The sequence below is a fragment of the Callospermophilus lateralis genome, chromosome 8 (assembly GCF_048772815.1).
Source record: "Callospermophilus lateralis isolate mCalLat2 chromosome 8, mCalLat2.hap1, whole genome shotgun sequence".
Classification (NCBI taxonomy): Eukaryota; Metazoa; Chordata; class Mammalia; order Rodentia; family Sciuridae; genus Callospermophilus; species Callospermophilus lateralis.
The window spans coordinates 10,671,453-10,696,446 of NC_135312.1; the positions used below are offsets into that span (position 1 = coordinate 10,671,453).

General features: G+C 44.2%; 1 protein-coding gene across 5 annotated transcripts in view; it reads left to right on the top strand.

The window, feature by feature from the left end:
• Positions 1–24,994, top strand: part of C1qtnf7 (C1q and TNF related 7) — a 100,214-nt gene that overhangs the window by 66,792 nt on the left and 8,428 nt on the right. The window contains exon 1 of one of the 5 annotated variants that reach the window (XM_076864554.2): positions 16,211–16,293. The exons of 3 other annotated variants lie outside the window; for them this stretch is intronic. The gene's annotated coding sequence lies outside the window, so the exon portion shown is untranslated. Of the gene's footprint in view, positions 1–16,210; positions 16,294–21,788; positions 22,195–24,994 lie in introns of those variants that run through there. One more of the 5 variants, XM_076864556.2, reaches the window with a different exon arrangement.

Here is a 24,994-nt window from a genome sequence, read left to right on the forward strand (position 1 = left end):
TTTTTTCTATTATTGGTTGTTTATTTCTTTTAGAAAAGGTGTATTTCATCCACAGAGCATATTGTCCATTGAGTGGGTAAAGAGGGCTTGCTTTGATTTTATGCAACACTTATCAACTTGTTTCTAAAACTGGAATATGATGATTGCCTCTTGCAGGAAATTTGAAAAATACAATAGAAATGAAAGTAGAAGAAATAATCATAACCCTCCCACACAGCCATGTAGCCACATTCATATTTTGTTATTGAGCCATCTCATCTTTTTATCTAATGTGTATATTATTTTTAAATAAGAATGAATGTTTCAAACTAGATATACTATTTGGTAGCCTAAGAAATATATTATGAATATTTGCTTTTGTCATTAAATGTTCTCATAGAACATAGATTTTAATGGTTGAAAAACAGTCCTTTTGTTGATGTGCCACTGATGTTTTCAAAATCTAATTTTAGACAAAATCAATTATAACAGTTAAAAAAAATATGGATTTCACCAGGAGCAGCAGCTTTGTACCTTTGACTATGATTTTATTGTTTTCTTAAGATTAAATCAGGGACATGAACAATTTTAAGGCTCTGTATGTAGTTGTCAATATAAATTCTGCACTCCTAAAAGATTATACAGTGCTACTTTATAATTCTGCAATCTCCATGCCCCATAGCTGGTTTTTATTCAACTATTTATCCAACACCTTCTACGTGCCAGGCTTTGCTCTGAGCATTCATAGAAATGGATTCACCCACCCAGTATGTGACTTTTTTTTTTTTTTTTTGGTACTTGGGTTTAACCCAGAGGTTCTTTACCACTGAGCTATATCCTCAGTCCTTTTAATTTGCTTATATTTACTTATTTACTTATTTATTTATTTGGTACTGTGGATTGAGCTCAGGGGCACTCGACCACTGAGCCATATCCCCAGCCCTATTTTGTATTTTATTTAGAGACAGGGTCTCACTGAGTTGCTTAGTGCCTCGTCCTTGCTGAGGCTGGCTTTGAACTCGTGATCCTCCTGTCTCAGCCTCCTGAGCTGCTGGGATTATAGGCATGTTCCACTGTGCCCAGCTTCCTTTTTATTTTTGGGCATGAGACAGGGTCTCACTTTGTTGCTCAAACTTGCCATCTTCCTGCCTCAGCTCCCTGCATTGCTGAAATTATAGGCATGTGCCACCACACCCAGCTAACATGACTTTTTGTGTCTCTCAGCCCCATGTTTCTGAGATTCATCCATGCAGCACGTATGGGTAGTCCATCACTTTTTGCAGTCAAATTAGAACCAGTAATACGCATACACAGACCGAATTTGACTGGGTTCCATGCACACCGGTTTGCCACCTGGGGCCTTGTGGCCAGGTTCCCATCTTGAAGATGACATAAGCAAGGGCACCTGTAATGCAGCCTTGCTCACACAGGTGGTCTCCACTGGTACAGCTGGATTGGAGACATGGCTCATAGCACTTCATGCATGTATGAAACACAATGGGCCTTACTGTGCCTTTGTTTCCTCATCTGTAAAATGGGGATGGAGTCGTAACCACCTCTCATGGGGTGGAGCATAGTACAGGAGAGGACGCACTCGTATTGCCAAAACCTCCATGTAGAGACCCGTCCACAGTAAGTGATTGACAAATTTTAAAAACACCCATCAAGCACCTCCTCTACAGCAACAGCCATCCCCTCGGTATAGAAATGAGCAAAACAATAAACAAAATAGACAGCTCACAGTCCAGACAGGAAGCTGGCGAAATAAAGTGGGACTCGTGTGACACAGGGTCAGGATGCTAGGGGAGCACAGAGAAGGTGCTCCAGGCCAGCCAGAGAGATAAGAATTAAAGAGGCTCCACAGGACCCTGTGTCTGGCCCGATAGGACTCAAACAAAAATGGGTTTAAAATCTCTCCATTTCAGGGCTGAGATCGTGGCTCAGTGGCAGAGCGCTTGCCTCATAAGAATGAGGCACTGGGTTTGATCCTCAGCACCACATAAAAATAAATAAATGTCCAGGTCCTTGTTCCATTTATTTAAAAAAAAATCTCCATTTCTCTCTCCACCCCCTGGCGCCACAGTGACCAACCTGCTGGTTACCCTCCCCTCCTCACCAGCCGTCTCTGATTCTGTCTCCACAGAGCACCTGGACAATCATTCTAAACATCACAAGCATGGTTGCCATCACCATTGCTCTTAAAACAAAAACTCTTCAGGCCCCGGCTGATTTGACCTCACCTATTTCTCTGACTTCCTCTCCTCTAGGCTACTTTGTCCTATAAGCTCCACTCCCTTGTCCCTCAGTTCGTAGAATCTCCAGTGTCCTTTCCTGCCCTAGGACCCTGTCACAGGGTCCCAGAAGCCTCATTCCACCCTTCCCTGGCTAAATCATCTTTGAGTGAACCCTTAAGAGCCCCTTAGAGTGACCTTCCTCATCCTCTAAACAGGATCCCCCCATTTCAATCTCTAGCTCCAATCCCTCTTTTTTTTCATAGTGCTCGATTGACTCTCTTTAGTTTGTACAGTTACTTATTGAAAAGAGATGGAAAGACACAGAGGTGTCCCAAGACCACCTGGCCTCAAGAAAGTGACTTACCCTTTATGCCATCCAAACCATGGAAATAACCCCACTGCAGGCCCAACCTCCTGGCACAGTTACAGGAAGAGCAAAAACACTGACCTCGGCCACAGCAGGTCAGCAAGGGTCTGTGCCGCCAGCCCACGACACATGGGCTACATTGCCGATGCCCTGTGCATGACCAGCGCCTGAGTGTGTAGCTGAAGATTAATAAAGGGCTTTTTAATGATTAGAGGGTTGGACCAAGGGAAGAAATGGAAAGAAAACCTTGCAGCTTGAAAAAGGGTAATGGGACAGAAACCCAGGGCTCTGCGAGAACCAGGGGAATGGCACACAAGCATGAGCTTGTCCAACTCGCACCCCCAGAAAACAGCGGGCACTGGCACACAGGAGGTGCCCAATGAACTTCCATGGAGTGAACCAACTGTCTGGGGTTGCCAAGGCCAGCTTTTGCCTAGGACTAGGAAAGCGGTGCCCATGCAGAGGTCACAGGTAGGACTGGGTCAGCGACACCCTGAGTGGGGGAGACTTAGAAATGGATCCTGCCTCCCTGGCCAGGTGACTGCTTCCCTGATCACATGACTCCTGATCCCATTGCCCAGTAAGAGCCCCAGGGAACTTTCAAGACCTGTCTATACTTTAAAACCCTGCATAAAACGGTGCCCTGGGGCCAGGCGCTGGGCCCACACCTGTGATCCCAGTGGCTCAGGAGGCTGAGTAAAGAGGATCTCGAGTTCAAATCCAGCCTCAGCAAGAACGAGGCGCTGAGCAACTCAGTGAGACCCTGTCTCTAAATAAAATACAAAATAGGGCTGGGGATGTGGCTCAGTGGTTGGGTACCTCTGAGTTTTAATTCCTGGTACCTCCCAAAAAAGGTGCCCTGGGAGATGAGGGCCTCTGGTGTCCTTGAGCCCTGGCCACATCAGAAGGAGACTATTCTGTTCCTGCCAGAGCCGTCAACCCACAAAGACACTGAGAGGATAGCTTCAACCCAGGCCATTGTCTCGCCACCTACATCCAGTTCTGCCATATAGATGGAGCTCTGCAACCAGCTAGGCACCCTGCTAGTTCTGAGAGATGACAGGTCAACGGCCCAGGTCCTGGTTGCAGCTGTATAGAATTTGGGGCTTTTGTGCAGAATGATTCCTGAGATGCCACCCAACCCGGAGACGTACCATCACCAATACCACTGTGAAATAGCCTCGATGCCGTCTCCACAGTGGGTATCAGCTTTGCCGGCCTTGAGAGTGACTTCCGGATCTGAGTCTCTGAGGCGCTGTCCGTGTTCCAGGGACAAAAGGTGCCTGATTGCTGAGGAATGCACATTCCCCTGGACTGTGTTTTCATACAGGGATGGTGTGGTATAAATTCACACAGCCTTTTGGAAAGCAGTTTGGCAGCACACATCAAGAGGGACATAAAACATGCAAACCTTCTGACCCAGTAATTCCATTTCTGGGAACCTATCCTAGGAAAATAATCCTAACTAGGGATAAGGGCTTGTGCACAATGTAATCTCATTTAGAAGAGAAAAAAAATGGAAACAGCTTAATTGTCCAATAGTAAGAGGGAAAGCAATTAAATAAATTATAAAACAACCACTTCATGGATATTATTTGGCCATTCCTGGCTCCAAACAGTAATCAAGGAAATGCTTATGACATACTATTGGGTTAAGGAAAAGGCAAGCAGCAACCTGTATAGGTAATATTCAAAGTCTTTGACTAAAAGATCTGTGCATACACATGCACAGAGGATGAAAATAAACTCCAATGGTAACATGGCTATCTGAAAGAGAGAACTATAAAAAATCTTACATTTATTTTCAACCTTTTTTATTACAAATTTTGTTTTAATAAGCATACATTCAAAATAAAATGGCAATGTTGTTTCCTATGGCAATTATATAGGCATAGAAAATAAGCAATATATGTATTTTAATTGAAAACTTTGCAAATAATAGGAAAAATATTAGGAGTAAATCTCACACACACACACACACACACACACACACACACACACACACACACCACATTTAAGGCCAACAAAACATAAATAAACCAAAGCTGTGACTGGCCTGGGAGAATCCTATTAGAGTCATGGCTGATGTTTGGGTGGTTTTGTGACTCATCTTTCCCCAACGGTGCTATCTGCCAGAGCCCCTTAATTCTCGCATCCTCCAATCCCTGCTCCAGATCAAGATCCAGGCGAGCTTTCTAAATTGCATGTATGGTCTCCTTACTTCCACACGTGCCCCTCACTGGCTCCTAAGGTGGTGCCCAGGATGCCCAGCAGACTTCAAACACACTTAGTCAGCCTCTGCCATGGCCTCCAACTTTCTCCACCGTTCCTTCCTCCCCTTCTCTTCCTCCAACCTCACCAGCTTCTTCTCACTTTCTCCAAAGTACTCAGTTTCTCTCAACGCCATTAGTTCTTTCTGGAGAACCTACTCCACCCCTCCCTGGAACCTCTTTTCTCAGACACCTCCTAGTCATCCTTTGGGTCTACAGAAATTGCTTAGGAATTGTCTCCTTGGGGAGAGTTATCCTGGTCTTAGAGATAAGACTGACCTGAAATCACACATCTAGAACCCAAGGGAAGTGTGTCCAGGGACCTGCATGTCCTAGCCCCAGCAAGAGATATATAAATGCCCCTGATCCTCACCCTAATACCAGAAATCAGCATTCATTGAGTGGCACGGCTATGTCAGCTAATGAGATGAAAACTTCACTGAACTATACCAGTCTTCATTGATTTGGGCATTTTTAAAAGTTCATTTTATGGAAGAGAACACTAAGGCTCCAGAGGAGTAACACCAGGCTCATTTGATCACAGCAATTGGCCCGAGGTCACGTGGCTGGACAATGATAGCTCTGGCCATCAAAGCCAGAGGTGCTACTCCACCAGCCACCACCAAGGGATGTCAGTAGGAGAGAGAGGATGTGGAGGGCCGGCTCATTTAGACTCTAGAATAACATTCCATTGCTTTTGTCTATTTTTGCCAAACCGCGATGCTCAACTTTCCTCGCCAGCATGCTGTGACTCATTGCTGGATTTTCCACTTCTCTCTCCACTACAACAGAGTCCGCTGAGGACACTGGGCCGGAAAGGGATGCGTGTGCGAGAGGTACCACCTGCTCCAAATCTGCCTTTGTTGAGCTGGGTGACTCTTGACCTTGGCTTGGCTCATGTCTACAGGCCTCCTTGACAGAATGCCCCACATGTTTTCTGCAAGAAGCAAAGCAGAGGACATGGGTTTGCCACTATCTGGGCAGACGTTTAGAACCACTTGAATAGAACTGAGATGCCTAAAAGGAAGTGCGCTTCAGGGGGTTTTCTAGTAAATAATGAATCTGAACTATTATCAGTATTATCATCACTACCATTATGCACACAAAACGTCACACAAGCCTCACGTGGAGAGGGTGCAACATTAAATGGCCGTGGTACTTCAAGGCCTCTGCGCTCTCTGCAGCCAACAATGATGCTCTGAATGTTTTGCAAGAGCCAAAATGAGAAGCAAGAAAAATGCAAGACAATGGCCCTTAGAAAGAAAAACAGCCAAATCTGTGGTTATGACAGCACTGTTAACTCACCCAAGACTCACTGGGCACCTACTATGTGCCTGGCAACATGTAACCCATTTTCTGTGAATTATTTCAATTAATCTTTACAACAGTCCAAGGAGTTAAATCCTGTCACTGTCCTCTTTCAAACTAAGGGTTTATTGTAGGTGGTCAGGCAAATCCATGTTTGAAGGCCAAATCTCTTACTCCACAGCTGCATGACCCTGAGCAACTTTTCTCACTTGGAAGCCTCGCTGCAATAAGAAGATGATAGACCTACTTCACTAAGTGGTCAGGATTCACAGGCTAGCGTATGGGAAGTGCTTAATAAATGGACACCCTCGTATTAGAAGTCCTTCAAATTAGAAGTCCTGGCAGACGGTGTCTACCATCAGCTCCTAAAGACTCCTGGGCTGCCAGCTTCAGCCCTTCAGATAGATCCTGGTCCTGGCCCACTAGCAAATAAAATGTCCTAGGAAGCCAGATGTGGGCACTGTGGTGACCACACCTGCCCACCAGAGAAGGAGCAGCCCATGGCCAGCTGGAAGTCAGAGAAGGTTTCTTGGCCGCCAAGGTGCTGTGGCGACCCAGGAGGAAGGTGAGTCTCACCATTTCAACCAATGCCACCCACGTGCTGGCCAAGAGCCCTCTTTCCCTTTGCACCTTCTATGATTTCCCCTTGCACTCGCCCCAGGCCAAGTTCTGCATAATGAGATGCCCTGGAGCCAGCTCCCTGTTATTCTTAACAAGCTGAAGGTTATTGTTAGCTGGCTGCCAGAAGCTGCCTACTTCCTCTCCAGGCGCGGATAAGATCTCAAGTCATCCTTTGCTTTTAGTGTCTCTCTTTTCTCTCATGAAGGGACATCACCCAGAGTTGAGCGGCTGGCCCCCTGAAGCTCCCCTCCTTTCTCTTTGTCTCACCCAAGTCCGTTCGCTGGACCCTGGCCAGAATGAACACCCCAGAAGGATCTCTTGGCTGTTCAGACCCACCCACAGCTCAGCTGGACACTTCAGGAGAAGCAACTATGATGGAAACTTGGGACCCTAGAAAGTTCCACTTGGCATCTCTGCTCCAACAGTGACCAGCTGTGTGCCTTGGGACACATTCCTTACCCTCCTGAAGCTGTGATTTATGTAGAGGTGCAAAGGGAGTAAAAAAAAATCATCCAGTGGTTACTGAGGAGAGCTTCCTGGGATCCCTGCACTGATCTCGTGGTGAACAAGTCCTTCTTTTGAGGAGCTGCTCAGGATCTTGTCCTCATGGAGCTCACATTGGAGGCCTCGCTGCAGTAAGAAGACGATAGACCTACTTCACTAAGTGGCCAGGATTCCCAGGCTAGCGTATGAACAGCCCCTAGGAAAACAGAAGCATAGCGCCTGAAGGGCAATAGCATTAAATACAAGTCAGCTGTCATCTCCAATGTCCACATTTTGATGATGATCACTACGGTTGTGAATGATTTCATTTATTTAGAATACAGTTGAAAATTCCGTCAGAAATCTTCAAATCAGGCATCTGTGAACACTTTAACATGGGAGCTACCTATAAAGGAGGTTAAATTCAACACAAACCTTAAGTGATCTATTTATAAAATCTGGCAAATAGATTTGCACATATTTGCTTAAACATATTCTTTGTCACCATAGATTTATTTTTTTTCCTCTTGATCAAATAAAATCAGCATGTATTTAATTATTGGAATAATTTCAAATGTGGAAGTGATTATTAATTATAATTATTAATTCATTTAGCATATATTCATTTATCAAATGCCTGCTATTTGAGTTCACCTTAACAACAAACTAGAGGTTGAACTTGAAGGCAAAAAAACTCTCCAAGTTCAGAAAAGAGAGTAAAGAGGCCATCACAAGATGTCAGCCAAGAGACAACGGGATGGAAAATCCAGGGTGTTATCACTTGGTTGTTGATACGTACTCCTCAATGGTTGCCTCCAGAATCCACTCAGCATTACAGACTAATTTTCTTGCTTGTGTTTTGGCACCTAATTCGAATTAGAGGAGCATTAGAATTAGATTAGAGTTTGGATTGAGCATTGCTGATTCCAGTCTCTGGCACCATACGGGTGACATACAGATAAATCAGATGGGATTACTGCTCAGAGGAGCTCACTGTATGGTCCACATGCTTGTACCTGGGTCTCTGTCAGGTGTAATTCGTGTACAAAAGTCTGGCTTCCCCTACCAGTTTCCAAACCCTAGAAAAGGAGAGCTTGGCTTTCTCACATGGATTAGGGTCCCCAATAAATAGTTTTCATCTTCCTTGCTGGAGATTAACACAAATAGAGAAATGAAGTAAAGGACATGCTGATACCTGTGTTGCAAAGATCAACCAAATGAGGAAAAGCTCTTTATTTAGAGCTTTCTGTGCAAGGGAGTTGGCCACTGAGACTCAAAGATGACAGAGGAGTGGGGGAAATGTCGTGGGGAAAAAAAAGGGAGGCTTCCACCATGCCCTGGTTGGAGGCTGTTGATGTGGGGAAGCCGGAGGTGGCAAACCAGAAGTGGGGCCCTTGGGTGACTGGTGAGGGGGACATATTTGGTTTTCTCCAGTTGAACTTGAGTTGGAAGTGGGGATAAAAATTAGAGAAATGGTCAGTTGACAATCAATTCCTGGCTGTTTGGGAAGAATCGTTCCAGAAGCTATTGCTTGGCTTCCTGGATTGTTATGGGAGGTGGCAATCTGATGTTCTGCAAGTCTAACTTACAGCAGGCTGGCCTTCTGAGTTTGTTATTATAAATAAGGGCTTGTTTTGCTGGGAAAATGATGGGTCAGAGTTCTGTTTTGATGTCTGACCATCATCTATTTTTATATTAAATCCATCAATATGGAAAAAAAACAACACCAAATATTTCTCCTGAAAGTGGGCAAATTGAAGCTAGCATAGTTGAGGGGTGCTGTTCCTCGTGGTCTGCCTTCCTGGCTTTCCTGCACGGTGCTCGCTCTGCCCCTATTTTCTGTGGCTGTGCAGCAGGGAGGTGGGAGTAGCAATGCCCGCTTTCTGCCCACACCCCAGGACCTGATTCCCTGGCCATCACCTCTGAAGGCAATTCGGGTCTCCCTTAGCCCTTGTATTCCAAGGTTCTGGGATGACCTAACATTTTAAAAACAGCGCCAGTTCTCTAGTGCTTCTTAAGCAATCTTAAGACACTCATGACAGGTTTTATTAGTAAAAACAAAAATTGGAAACCCTGACAGTCACATCACCAGTCCTCAATGTGTTGGGGAATTGAAGATTAGCTCCACCCACGTCCTTTCCCCAAAATCCACCGTGCACAGATAGGCCTGTAATGCACTCGATTCCTCTTGGAATTTCTATAACAAGTCATCAGAGAATTCTCCCTGCACTCTGAAAACATCACGGAAAAGTCTTGACAACTACATAAAATCCTATCTCAGAACTTTGAGTGCACAAGTATTCTCTCAGCCATAGGTTCAACTGGGTTTCCCTGCAGAACACTCCATTAACATCCTGTGCTTCTCCTCCAGAGCACTCTCCAAAGATCATCCAGTTGATCAAATGACCTTCCCCATCTTGCATATGATATAAATAAGAAGCAGTTCCATTTTTCTCCCATCCATTGTTCTAATCAAATTCTGATAGATCTCTCTGCCCTACCCTTCCATGACATCTCAGGCAAATTCTTTTGCTTTCTGGTAACTCTCAGACCAATTTCATTGGTCTATTGTGACTCATTTTCAGATATTAAAAAGACAAATCTAAATCAAAACTCCTATTGAGTATCTAACACAAACGTTTCATTTTTGCTTAAAAGGAAGGGCCAAGGAAGCTGTATGGTGTCAATCACTCTATTATTATCCAGGATGATAAAAATTTCTAGTTTTTATAGAAATAGTTATGGGCTAAGTGACACAATGTCTGGAATTTCCTTGAAAATATACAAGATGCAAGTGTAAGGAGACAACCGGACTAACACATTCAGGGTGTCAGTGGAATAGTGTCATGCTTGGGAAACCACTGAAGCTGGAGACGGGGCTCGTGCGAACTCATCTATTTATGTCCGTTTCTCTCTGTGTTTGAAATTGCCTGTGATTTGTTGAAGTTTCTTGTGTTTTAAGATATGAAAAGTGATATTTTGGACAAGGATCAAGTATTATGATCTGGGATGACGTTAATTCTCAGTTATTCATAATAATGGAGATCTATGCATATTAGAAACTCTGAAGTGTCTTCTATGTGTGAAGCTAGGAATCAGGTTTGATGGGAGGTTGTGCTGAATGGAGGAGAGAGTCTTGGGCATCATGCAAGGACCTGAGTTCCAGTTCTGGCTTAGCAGGTAAATACAACATGAGGCAAGTCACTTCTCACCATCTGTGAACTGGGAAGAGCAGGCAGAGGTCTTGAAAGGCCCTTCCTTCCTTAATGTCTGGATTCAGACAGGGCTCCTGTCTTCCTTCCTCAAGGCTGCAAGTCCAGGACTCGGGATGGCACCTGGAACACAGTATGGGGATGTTTGCACATTCCGTGAGTGGGTTCACTGCCCCATTCTTAATAGACAAACTCCTTTCCACACGAGAACCTGCCTGTTTCCCTACAATGAAAGCAGGTTCAGAAGCCAAAACAATTCTGTTTAGCTGGCTGAAGTCATCCCGGAAAGACAGGAGGGTGGCAGCTGCCACTACCTGCGCTTATATCATCCTCATTATTATAAATCAGCACTAAGGGAAAGGCACAGTCTGACCCATAAAACCCACTCACAGTCCTTCAAGGGCTCTTACCCACCCCAAGATAAGACCAGAACCTTCTGCGTCCAGCAAAGCTGACCAGGTACAGGCACACTTTCTCTCCGGGCTCGTGTTCTTTGCTCCTTCCCAGAGGCCGCCACTCCACACCTCCTCTTCCACCTCAGGGCCTTTGCACGGGGACATTCTCTCAACCTGGAGGCATCGTTCTGCTTCTTGGCCTGATCAATGCCACTCCTGTTTGATATTTTAGGTCAGATGTCATTTCTTTAAGCAAGTGTTCTCTTAGCTATAGGTTCAACTGGGTTTCCCTGCTGAACACTCTGGAACGCCCTGCACTTCTCCTTCACAGCACTCTCCAAAGATTCTCCAGCGATCAGATGACCTTCCCCATCCTTCATATGATAGAAATAAGAAGCAGCTTCATCTTTCTCCCATCAGTTGTCCTAGTCAAACTCTGTTAGATCTCTTTGCCCTGCCCTGCCCTTCCATGACATCTCAGGCAAATTCTTTAGCTGTCTGGTAACTCTCAGTTACAAGGACAATTTTCAGATATTAAAAAGACAGATTTAAATCAAAACTCCTACTGCACATCTAATACAAAAGCCGCCCGCTCTGTGGCTGCAGCCTGGATGTGCGCTGCTCCCCCCTCACTCCCCCCTCACCTCCTGCCCTCCTCCCTCTCCTACCTTTGGCAACTCAGATCAGAGCACAGGAGAACTAGAAAAAAGTGACCAGATTCCTCACTAAATGCCACCTGCATGGTCCTCCCCTGGCTGCCCAGGTACTGAACTGCTGGCTCTCTCAGGATGTGCCTTTTCACAGGGCTCCAGAGGCTTCCTAGGTGGCCCCCATGTGGCACACTTCCCTGATGTGAGTGACAGACTGTTTGATTGATAGCCTGCTTGGCCCCACAATGGCCGTGACTTCTGTGCTCAGTGACGTACTCAGTGGCCTCCTCCCTCAGGGAGGGCTTCTTGTTGGCTCAAGGGGCTCTGTCTGGATGGGCCATTCTCAGTCTCCTTCCTCAGAACCATCTAACTCCTGGGAAACTTGGCTCTCCGACAGCTACCCCTGCCCTGCTCTCTCCTCCAGTCAGCCTCTGCCTTCACAACACTTGAGTTGGCATGACCACAGAAGAGGTTGGGGGTGGGTCCCAGCTCCCCAGCACTTCTTCATCACATTGCGCTGATCCTGCGACAGCCACAGGCTCTCAAGGCCCTCAGCTTCACAGTGCAGCTCGCGTCCCACACTGCGAGGCAAGGAGATAAGCAGTTCTCTTCTTGAAGGCACCCCCAATCTTTTCAGTGACTTCCCTTGCAGTCCTTGTCACTTGGGACGTAAAGGAGAAACGCTTCAACACTCCTTCATCAGCCAACAACTCTCTGCTCATCCTTTTGGAATTTCTAGTTTTGGGGGTTTTTTTTAATGTAGTTTAAAAATGGATGGTGGTTGCCAGGTGCAGTGGCACATGCCTGTAATCCCAGCAGCTCAGGAGGCTGAGGCAAGAAGAACGTGAGCTCAAAGCCAGGCTCAGCAACTTAGCAAGACCCTAAGCGACTCAGTGAGATCCTGTCCCTACAAAAAATAAAAAGGGGCTGGGGATGTGGCTCAGTGATCAAGCACCCCTGGATTCAATCCCTGGTACCAAAAAAAAAAAAAAAAGTGGATAATGTTCAATGTCAAATCCAGTTGATTTTTCATAAGTTCTAAGCAGATGGGTGGCATTGATTGCTCATTTTTCTCTGCTTTGGTTCCTCAATTGAAATTCCAAGATGATGGGAATTCCCAGTTAATATCCTATCAAACATGGCTCTGTGATTATTTGATGCATGCCTGTCTTACCCTCTAGATTTTATTTCTATTTCTACAAGGGCTCTCTCTTTGCTCTAAGACCAAGCATTCAACCTCTGGTATTTGGCAGCAACCCAATCAATGTATGATAAGTCGATGAATAAAATAACAGAATGAGAGACAAAGAAGACTAGATTCATATCCGTGAAACTCCTTGGTTGGGAAAGACTAACAAGCAGGACACCATTAAAACCAGAGTAGGGGGCTGGGGATGTGGCTCAAGCGGTAACGCGCTTGCCTGGCATTCGCGAGGCGCTGGGTTCAATCCTCAGCACCACATACAAATAAAATAAAGATGTTGTGTCCACTGAAAACTGAAAAATAAATATTAAAACATTCTCTCTCTCTCTCTCTCTTGCTCTCGCTCTCGCTCTTAAAAAACAAACAAACAAACAAAAACAGAGTAGATGGGACTCAGATTCCCCCAAAGCCTGGATTCCCATCAGAATCACCCCCTGGGCTTTTAAGAGATGTAAATGCCTAGACTTACTCCACTGGTGTGGAAATTCAGTAGATCTAGTTAAGAAGCAGTGAGCCAGAGTGCATAGGAGAGGTCAAGATCACACTGAGGAGGACTTAAGGGAAGCCTCATACCTGCCCAAGAGTAGCAAGGACATTTCCTGGAGGAAATGATACAAAAGGAAGATAAATATAAACAGATGGAGAAAGGGGTGTGGGGTGCACATGCTCAGCAAGGACTTGAAGCCCAGGAGAAGATACAGGCGAGGCTCTGAGACTAGAAAGAAGAGCTTTGATTCCTAAGAGAACCCAGTGAACCTCCTAAGGGGGAGAGAGTGGGGCAGCCCAACTAGTGGCAGGCTGTCTCGGTGCAGGAAATTGGAAAGTCAACAACACCCTAGGGAGGAAATAAATACAGAACCCGCTCGGAGGCCTGAAGTACTCATCCGGGAAAGGAGGGTAGAAGATCACACACCTCCACAGGTCGTGGTGAGGATTAAAGAAAGTAATGGTTGTAACATCTTGGCACATTGTATGTGCTTATTATAGGTCAGCTAGAATCATCTTTATAAAATAATATCGTGCTTTTCAAAGTGGCGTGTGTGTGTGTGTGTGTGTGTGTGTGTGTGTGAGAGAGAGAGAGAGAGAGAGAGAGAGAGAGAGAGATCAGTAATTTACTGGCCCAACTAAAACCAGTTAGTAAGGGCCAGTTCTGCACATAGCTTCCCATCTTTGCATTCAGTAGATGTCAGGCTGGTAATTTGAGGCTGAAAACTTGAAAGTGACCATAGTGTAGTATTTACACCAAAGACATTGAAAAATCTCCCCCCTTCTCCCTCCCCTCCCCTCCCCTCCCCTCCCCTCCCCTCTTCTCTCTCTCTCTCTCTCTCTCTCTCTCTCTCTCTCTCTCTCTCTCTTGCTGGTTTCCCTGCACACTTGTTAGATACTCTGGGAATGTTGACTGCATCAAAATGACTTAAACTAGATTCAATTGAAAAGTCAGTAAAGTTATAGGAAAACTATAAGAATCCAAGTAAGGGCCACCAAACTTAGATCACAAACTCAAAAGGAAAACCTTCTCAAGAAAGAGAAAATGAGACTTTGACTTCGGGGCCAGTAGCAGGTGAGAACAGAGACTGACCCCAAGCCCGTGTTTCTGGACTAGCTGTCCTACCCACGCTTCTTACCTCCACGTCTAGAGTGAGTGTGAAAATAACCAAATGACGTGAACACTGACCAGTTCAAGCCGAATGCTCTAAAAGACCAGTCCAGAGGTTCATTCTCTCTGGAAAGAAAAGCCCATTTGGGAAGACATACATTATATCAGGTTAGCTGAGGTGAAAAATAATTTTCATCTCAAGGAAAATATCAAGTACTGCAGAACAAAATACCGCGATACTTGAACAACACAAGAGATCTTATCACCAGAAGTGTGTTGACATGTATGTAGGATAGTGAGTAAGGATGCTGGGAAGGGTGGGGCAGGGGAAGGTGATAAAGGAAAATCGGATTTGGTCAGCGTGTGTGGTATCAAGAGTCACAGCAAACCCCGCTAGTATGCACAATTCATACATGTTAACAAAAATAACTTTAAAATGTGGTAAGCAACATGAGGGGGAAATTGTGGACGTTGTGAATAACACAAAAAAAGCAAATGCGAACCCATCAGTTGCATCAACACTTAGCCAAGCAAAGGTAGCAAGATGGGGCACATCTGCTTTCTGTTGGTCAATAATCATCTGGGGTCCTGGACAGATGTTGTGCTATCCTAGAGATAAAATGAGGACAGTCCATTAAAGTCATCAATTATGAACAAATAAATAAATAGGCTGGGCCGTCTGAGATCAAGCTTGCCTGTAGCTGACATTTGTCACCAGAACTTTTGTTAGAGAGATTTAAGCACTCTTAGGAGGCTTAGAATAAGTAAGAGTCACCATTTTATTTTGAGGATGAGACAAACCAACCAAGTACTCTGCAAGATGAAGATTCTAATTTAGAAAAAATGCATATATGACTGGCTCTTATGCTCAAGATACTGTCTTACATGCCGTGCTGGCATTCAGATTCTGAGAGCCAATAAATTCAAAAAGACCATTTCCTCTAGATTGGAGGGTGAATACCTAGGGCAGGATAAAGCTGATCGGAACAGAGAGCCCATTAAAATTCTTGTTCAGATTTGTGATCAGTGTTCACTTCCCTTTCTCTGAACATTTCTTTCCTTTGGAGATCTCACTGCTGGAGAAGAATGAGTGAGAAAGCAAGATAAAAATGAGGCTTTTTTCAGTCACTTAATTTCCTTAAATGACATCATGAATTATGAATTGCGGTTGCCAAGGCAATATAAGAAATACATATCAGAAGGAAACAAAGAAATTGATTGCACCAAAGATGACTAGGCTTAGGCTTTGGAGAATCATTTTGCCTTTTGAGTTGTTATGATCAATTCTCGGTAGGAACAAAGACATATTAGTCATCTAAAAATACTCAATCATTGTCTCCATTCAGCAAAGAACAAAGAAAACATCACGCAGCGCTCAACCCTCTTTCTTTCTGCAGCACATAGAATTGAAGGGCCATTTTCCTGCCACATTTATCAAGATTAGGGACAGTGCTCCCTGTTATTCTATGAAACCCCATCCTATGTCCAGAATCTAAAGATTCCCCCTCAAACACTCTCGAATAGGAAATGACTTTTTTTTCTCTAAGTTAAAAAAAATAATTTCCAGGCAGTGAGTAATTTTTTTTCCTGAACCATCCACTCAACGGAAAACAAATGAAAAGGGAAAAATGAAGTAAACAGATCTGAAAAAGAGGCCACTACACCCAGAGATGGAGAAGGAAGCCTGCAAACTTACCAGTCATGGGGAGCAGGAACTTAGGGTTTGTCCCAAACAAAACCATAATTTTAACTGGTCCTTCAGTTGAGCCTCGCTGGATGAATGACTTCCAGGGCCTTTGGCTCTTTGGGACTAAGCGGGAAGGTTATTTTTAGCACAACTATTTGGAAATCTTTGAGAACTTGGACCTGTTATTCTGTCTGGTACCAAAGCAAGCTTTTCACCGAGCTCTCATGAAGAATCCTCTGTCCCAGTGTTCTGAGCACCCTGCAGCCGCTCCCCAGCCAAGAGCACGGTATGGTGTTTATTCTTTTATAGGATTTTGGTGAATGTGGGTACAATGGCCTTTTTCATAGTGGTAGCTTTTTAGTTTATTAAACAGGTGGTTTTGTTAGGAGAATCCAGGAAGCTGAAGTTCTGGTTCCAAATCTCTGGTCAGCAGCTCGCTTCATGACCATAGACGGTGGTCTCTGGATCCTGGTTCCCAGTCCAACCTGCCCCCGGATGTCTCTGGGAGAATGGGACGATCTTAGCCTTGCTCTGTAGATCATAAACTGTTGGCAGGTGTCAGAGTGTTTTACTGCGGTACATCAGAGCACTTATCAGGAGATAGCCAAGACTTTATAAATCATGAACTGTTGATAAGAAAGGCTGATGGATGTGTATGTTCTTCATCCAGCCCTGTAGAGCCTCTCCTGTGGGCCATGCTCAGTCTTCTCTGTCAATGATACGGAGCTTACATTTTGCTGGGAAAATGAGCAGGAAATGGTCATAACGCAAAGGCAATTGTGTGGCCCTGGGGGACCCGAGTAGTGCCAGGAGGAGGAGGGAGCTCATTCAAACGGGAAAGGCAGTTCTGCGGGGAAACTTGCAGCCCCAAAGAAGCTGAGGGGTCGCAATACAGAAGGAGCGGAGGCATAAACAGCGGAGGTTCCCAGCATTGTCCCCAGCTCAGTGCTCCTGTCAGGCAGGCAGAGAAGGCCAGGCCTGATCTCCTGAAATCTCTGGGTCAGAGGCCAAGGAGACATCCTGTTTCGGCCCTCCTCGGTGGCCTACCTCTTCCTCTGACTTCCACGCAAAGCACATTTCAGCTTGAATTCATAATCAAGTCCGGACCTTTGTCTTGCAGTAATCTGCTATAGTCTCCTTCACATGATGTAGAAGAAAGTTCATGTTTGGAGACAAAAGAACTGAGTTCAAATCCTGGCTGTGCCATTTTATGACCTTAGATAGGACCACAGAGCATTGTAAATGTTTGACCCTGTGAATGTGGCTGGCCTGGGATCATCATGTGAGAAGAATCATGTGGTGTTGGTCATTTCGCATAGCTTATTTCACATAGCACGATGTCTCCAGGTCCATCCATGTTGTCACATGTATTGAAATTCCCTTCCTTTGTTAAGTCTGAATAATATTTCATTCTGTGAATACATCATGCTGTGTCAATCAATGGACACTGGGTTGCTCCTACCTTTGGGATGTTGTAAAGAGTGCTGTCGTGGACGTGGGTGTGCAAATATCTGTTTGAGTCCTTGCTTTTACTTCTTTTGGATATATGTACACATACATATCCAGAAGAGAAATTTTGGACATTTGTTAATCCTATACTTAATTTTGTTGGGGATTCACTGCACTGTTTTTCACCAAAGTAGCACCATTTTACATTTCCATAAACAGCATCTTTTATTTTTAGAAGAAAAAAGACATGGGCTATTTATAAAGGGACTCCAATCTCTGAACACTCTTTCGGGGAGTTCAATTTTTGCATTGATTTAATCAGTATTTTTTTCTTCAAGAGTTTTTCATGGCTAGTTTAGCAAGAACAAAAGATTCTATTACTTACAAAAGTTTACAAAACACGATATGCTATATCCCTGTCTTAAAGATTCAGAACACCCATTAACATGAAAGCTCTGGTATGTATACATGTATGTGTGTTTCAAATATGTGTTTAAAGTTTTAAAAACTTGTTACTTTATTATCCCTACAGAAAAATCGGACAGAGAGTCATTTACAATTAGCTTCCAGGACAGATCTGTTCTAGATTAGCATTATTTCCAGAACTTCGATTTTCTAACTCCAAAGGAGCATGAAAGTGGAAATATTGTACTTTAACTATGTAGCACATATTCTGCATAAATTTGCATAATTCAATTGAACGCTTTAAAGCTTACTGTATGAGAAGTGATTGCTCATGGGTATTGCTTTCTTCTGCGGATTTTGAAAATATTCTAAAGTTAGATTATGGTGTGCATTGATCGTATACGTCAGTTAATTTTACGTTGTGCAAATTATCTCTCTGTAAAGCTGTTAAAGTTATTATAATGCTTATAAAGCTGTGACACACATGGTTCCTTTCCAGCCAAAATAATCAAGTTGACTGCAGAGCAGTGGACGTTCCATGAAGGATGGATTGTTCCAGACAAGGTGTTGGAAACATAAACCTGGATCCCTACCTCTGAGTTTTTAATCAAAAAATTCTAACAAGTAAAATTTTTTGAAGGTGACAAAATGAAACAAGAAGGCTGGGGTTGTAGCTCAGTGAAAGAGTTCTCACCTAGCATGTGTGAGGCACTGGTTTTAATTCTCAGCACCACATACAAATAAATAGAATAAAGGTCTACAAACAACTAAAAAAAAAATTTAAAATGAGATGAGCATTGAAAGAAAAGCATATTTTGCTTGTTTTCCACAGTACTGGGGACTGAACCCGGGGCTTCATACATGCTAGGCAAGTGCTCTACAATAGGAGTTATACCCCCAGCCCTAGAGAAAGAGAAAGACTCTTTTAGTACCTTAGAGTGGGGGAAGCTTTCTAAACACAATAAATTTGACTTCAAAAAATGTTTTTACAATAAAAATGTTTTTTTAATTACATGAAAAAAGTGAAAAGACAAACTGGGGAAAATTTCTTGTTGTGTGTCACGAACCATGTACAGACAGATAAATATAAATATTCAGTGCACTGTTGTTTAGAATAACAGAAGAAAACAAATATTCTACCTGTCCATCAACTACTTAAATATAACATATTTTGGATATTCTATGGACACCAAAATAACAGGGTCTAAGGTAGCGCTGTCTACCCAGTACAGATACACGCAGTCGGCCTCGCACATCCACAATTTCCACATCTGTGGATTCAATTAATCACATATCAGAAATATTTTAGAAAACTGTGTACTGAACCCATACAGACTTTTTTCTTATTATTCTCTAGGCAATACAGTGACAACTACTTACATAACATTTACATTGTGTTAAGTATTATAGGTAATTCAGAGACACTTAAGTACACAGGAGGAGGTGCATAGGTCATAGGTAAATATACCAACATCTTGTACTGTGGTATACATGGGGGCTGGACAGTATGGACTCAATCCCCCATGGACACCAAGGGATGATTCTGCATACCCATACAGAAGCTCAGCAAAAAGGCCAAGTGCAGAACATGGTACAGAGGATGCAAACACGGGGAAGGAGAAGACACAAGAAACTGACAACAGTCGCCACCTTCAGGGAGGAAACTTTTGAGAAGACAGAAAAATAAGAGGAGATTTACTTGTCATTTCATACCCCTTTTCTTTTGAATTTTAGAGTGCCCATATTATAAATACCAAAAAAAAGAGCTTTTTGTATATTTTTAAACACCATAGACTTAAAGGCAAAACAACTCAAGTCCTTTATTCCTCAAATACTGTGAAAGGGGACACTAGACCCCAGAAAGCCTTCTTGAAATCTTCTTTTCTCTCTTTCTCTTATAATATTTCATACTCCTCCGTAATTCCTCACTACTTTTTATTCAACAAAACTCACACCATCCCCACAAAAAGTCTTCACTTCCTCCGGCTGGGGTTTATTGTACTAAGCACTGTTCTAGGCGGGTAGACATATTAATGACTAAGACAAAGAGCTCTGCCCTCGGGGAGCTTCCATTCCCTCAGACAGAATGCGCAGTGTAAAATAAAGACAGGAGTCCTCGATGGTGGGCACAATGGAGACAGAAAAATAGAGCAGAAAGAGGGAGGCTGGGGTGGGGGGCAGATTGCATCGTGAACAAGGTGCAAACCATTGGGCTCCATGAAAAGGTGGCATTTGAGCAAGACTTGCAGAAGGAGGGGAGGGAGGGAGCCCCGTATGGACATCTTGGTGAAGAGGGCTTTACACAGAGGGAAGAAACATGTGGAGGCCTGAGGCAGAGGCACCGGTGTCCTTGGGAGCCCCAGGTTATCCACTGTGACTGGAACTGGAGAGTGAGAGGGGAGTTAGGGGGCCTCACACACCGTGCTACCAGGGAACACGAAGCTGTTGGCTCCTAAGTGAAGTGGACAGCCATCGTGGGAGAGGCCACTGTGGCTTTCCATCATGACCCGCATCCTTTTTCCTTCTGCGTGAACTGAGTCCCAAGAATGGACTGACACTCATCATCAGGCCATCGTTGCCCGTCAGGCCTCACGACACATTGTGCCTCTGCGTCAGATAAGGACTGTTAGTGGATAATCATCGGGAGAGCCTTTCAGAAAGTCCTAATGGGGACGTGCTTTTAGACTGGTGCCGACAGTTTACCAGGGCATTTCTCAAAGAAAAGCAACCCATTGGTTCAAGGTTCATTTCAGTTGCTCTTATTTATCCGTCTTTGAGCACCTATTGCCTGGCTATTGGTGATGTTCAATATTCTTTCCTGTAAGCATATCTTTTAGGTTTCTGCTTCCTCTGTCCATTATCAACTAGATGTTACTGAGATTTTCTTCCAGACACCCCCCCCACACACAACTATTGGCCTTGTTGTATTCTCTATCACTGCCCAGGGCACCTTCCTCCAGATCATTCCCAGTCTTTCTTCAAACCACTTCCTGGCCTCGGCCTATAGCCATCTGTTCCATAAGGCCTCAGAAGTTCTCTACCTTCACATTCCTTCTGGAGCCCCCTCATTGTTAAGGTCTGTAAACAAGTCTGGATGGCGCCTGGCATTTTGCCAGGGGGAGTGGTTTGTGAGGTGGAGCCAGGGAGCCATTAAGTGTGGTTGACTGCTGTATCTAGTTTATGTTAATTAGATAAGCTGTGTGAAATGTATAAATACTGCTCCTGTCCTACAATAAACGGCTCCTACTCCTGCTGTATCAATCTACACAAGTTGTTCGTCACCCCCCCCACCCCCCCACCCCCCCCCCCCCCCCGCTATTTTGCTGCAGCCGGACTGCGGCAGATGGTGGCCCATACAGGGAGCCCCGGGACCCTTGGGGGTAAGTGACAAAAAAAAAAAAAAGTTGCCCGTCCATAGATAGGACAGGAGCAAATCTGCTCGTCCCTAGACAAATAGGGCGAGAGAAAAAATGGCCATTTCGAGAAAATGGAGAGGATTGATACAGTATGTTTATGTCTTGTTTTGTCTTGATGTATTATATTGTCTTTGTGATAAAAATATGGAAGGGGTGAGAGGTAAATTACTAAGGGAAGGAGGCACCCCAGAGGAACCAAGAGCAGTTAGGGCATGTGTTGATAAGAGCCCAGGAACTCTAGTCAGAAAGAAAAAAAAAGTTCAGAAGAAGAAGGATTATCAGGAAAAAAGTTGCAGCAAAAGGCTATTACTAAATACTTTTCATTACCGGAGGGTGCGTGAATCAGAATGGGGCGGTGGTTGCCACTTGCAGGAGCCGGTCATGGCGCAGCAAGGACTTTCCAAGCGGTGAAAGCCGGCTCTTCCAGTGCCAGGAGCCCAAATCTAGACCTGACCTGGAGGCACAGTCTCTGGGCTCTTGCTCCCTGTGCCGGGAAGCAGTTTGAGTCCGAGACTCTCCCCGGGGCCATCTGGGGCTGCCCGGGACAGGATGCTACAGCCAACAAAGGACGCTACCAGCGTCCCTGAAGTTTGATCATTTGCAAGGCCAGTAACTACAATGGTTCTCCCACACCTGAAAGCTAATGAGTAATGAGTACTATTAAAGCTTATTTCAAATGTAAAAAACCTTGAGATAATGTACTAAATTGTTCAGAAGGTTGTTTTCTTAGCGCCTGCTGGAATACTACAGGATTTTCTTTAGCATCATTGCCGGAGTTCATGCCTTGTCCCAGTGCCGGTGAAGATGAAGGTGGAAGAATTTCCAGTGTTGCTGAGAACCAGAGGAGACTTCGGATCAAGCTAGCTGCCTGCAGAACTTGGACTGTGAACTTACCTGGACTGTGATTTACCTGGACTGTGAGTTAATCTATTGAGACACTGCTTTACCTGGACTGAGACAACAAACTGTAATCTACAACAAATTGTAACTCGGTATCTTTGCTAATGGTGTCATTGCTGGTATAATTTTTCCAAGGGCTTCTTACATAGAGTCATCAATTGGCTTGATATTGTGGCATTTTGTATCCTCCCCTTCTGCTTGCAGCAGATTGTTTGTGGTGTTTGTGTAAAAACCACTGTGGTCGTTATTTAAATTAAACAAAAAGGGAAAATGTTAGAGTCTGTAAACAAGTCTGGATGGCGCCTGGCAAAATGCCAGGGGGAGTGGTTTGTGAAGTAACGCCATCGAGCCATTAAGTGTGGAGATTCCTTAGTGGTTGACTGCTGTATCTAGTTTATGTTAATTAGATAAGCTGTGTGGAATGTATAAATACCTCTGTTGTCCTACAATAAACGGCTCCCACTCCTGCTGTATCAATCTACACAAGTTGCTCGTCCTGATGTATCAATCTACACAAGTTGCTCGTCACTCCCCCCCCCCCCTGTTATTGGTTATTTTGCTGCAGCCGGACTGCGACACTCCATGATCAGTCATTTACAAGAGAGAGGAACAGGCCACTTAATCAATGTGTCTAGTTTTGACTATAGCAAGGATTGTGCCTAGAATGTTCTCACAATTTTCCTTCATCTGCAGCTTGCTTGGAAGTGCTGGTGTCTTTATCGGAACCCTGGGGCTGTCAGAAACAACTGTAAAACCATTTGAGCCATAGGATAGTGCTTGCCATGATGTGGATATGGTTTAGATGTGTGTCTCCAGGGTCCATGTGTTGGCAGCTATGTCCTGAATGGTGGTGGGAGTTTTAAGGGGAGGGGCTCAGTGCACAGTCACAAGACAGGCCACTCCCTGTTACTCTGGCTTCCTGTCCTGCCAACTGATCTCTCCCTTTCACTTGCATTCCCACCACGATACCATCTTTTCTTGAAGTGATGCAGCTGAGAGGGTCCTCGCCAGAACCGGCACTATGCATTTTGGACATTCAGCCTCCATAACTATGGGTTAAATAAACCTCTTTTCTTTGTAAGTACCCAATCTTGGGTATTTCATTATAGTAGCAAAAATCAGATTAAGACAGTGTGGTATGTCAAGCCTAGCAGACAGAACACGGCAAAGACATTCTCTCTAATTTGTTAGGGAAGAATGAAGGCTGATAACACTGAGATTTGTTTAAGAATATGGAGTCTCTATTTGGATAAGTGACTTTGGCTTTTCAGTAATAAGATTTCTAGGAATCTGTCTTAATTCAAAATCTCAGGAGCATTTTGTGTTTTTCTCAGTTTGTCATTCCTATGCTCTGGAAAATTTCTAAATCTAGCCTTTGGATGTTGCAATTTACCCCCAAGTACCATAAAAGTGGCATGGTGTATATGGTTAAATTCTCTGAGGTGGCTGTCTAAAAATAACAAGCTGGGCACAGTGGCACATACATAATTCCAGCAGCTTGGGAGGCTGAGGCAGGAGCATCACAAATTCAAAGCCAGACTCAGCAACTTTGCAAGGCCCTAAGCAACTTAGGGAGACCCTGTCTCAAAAAATAAAAAGGGCTAAGGATATGGCTCAGTGGTTAAGCGTCCCTGGGTTCAACATCTGGTACAAAAAAAAAAAAAAAAAAAAAAAACAACTATGTAATTGCTTATCTCAGGTTTCATGATTATTTCCTTTGGGAGAGTAGAGTCCAGATCAAGCACTGTACAGATTTCCTGCTAAAGCCCAGGTCCAGAGAGACCATCAGAGAACAGGAAAGGGATTAGGAGGAAGGTGAAGGGAAAATAGAAAAGCCAGTAGGGGGATGGATGGGATAGAACATGTTTTCTGCCTATACAAGTATGCCACTAGGAAACCCATTCTTTTGTATAATCAGAAGTACAAAAAAAATATCATGTTCAACCATCCACGTACTCCCCATTTACACAAAACCAGAACCACCTCTCAAGAAACTGTTTATTGTGAGGATCATTTGGCCTAAAACTTCAGGTCTCCATAGCCTGCATCGCCCCTCCCCAACCCTCAACCTGTGTGCCAGGGTCCATGCTAATAACTGCTCCGTTCTCAGGCCTTATGTAGGGAAACCCACATCCTACCACACTGGAGCCAAAGAGACCTCCGCTCGCTTCACTCAGAGCATGTGGCACATGCGTGGTCTAATTTCACATAGCCATTTATTTATTTATTTATTTTGGAGCTTTCCCCTAGTAGCTTTTTTTAAAATTTTTTTTAATTATTAGTTGTTCAAAACATTACAAAGCTCTTGACATATCATATTTCATACATTTGATTCACGTGGATTATGAACTCCCATTTTTACCCCTTATACATACTGCAGATTCACATTGGTTACACATCCACTTTTTTACATACTGCCATCCTAGTGTCTGTTGTATTCTGCTGCCTTTCCTATCCTCTACTATCCCCCCTCCCCTCCCTTCCCCTCCCCTCCCATCTTCTCTCTCTACCCCCTCTACTGTAATTCATTTCTCTCTCTTGTTTTTTTTCCCTTTTCCCCTCACTTCCTCTTATATGTAATTTTGTATAACAATGATGGTCTCCTTCCTTTACCACGCAATTTCCCTTCTCTCTCCCTTTCCCTCCCCACTCTTGTCCCTGTTTAATGGTGATCTTCACATAGCTATTTAATTGACCCCCAGTACTAACAGCTTAATAGGACACCAAGACATTATATCCTGCAGATTCTAAATTAAAGTTTGAGACTCCCCTCAGGACATGCACAGTACCCCAATTAACACTAATTGGCATTAGGCA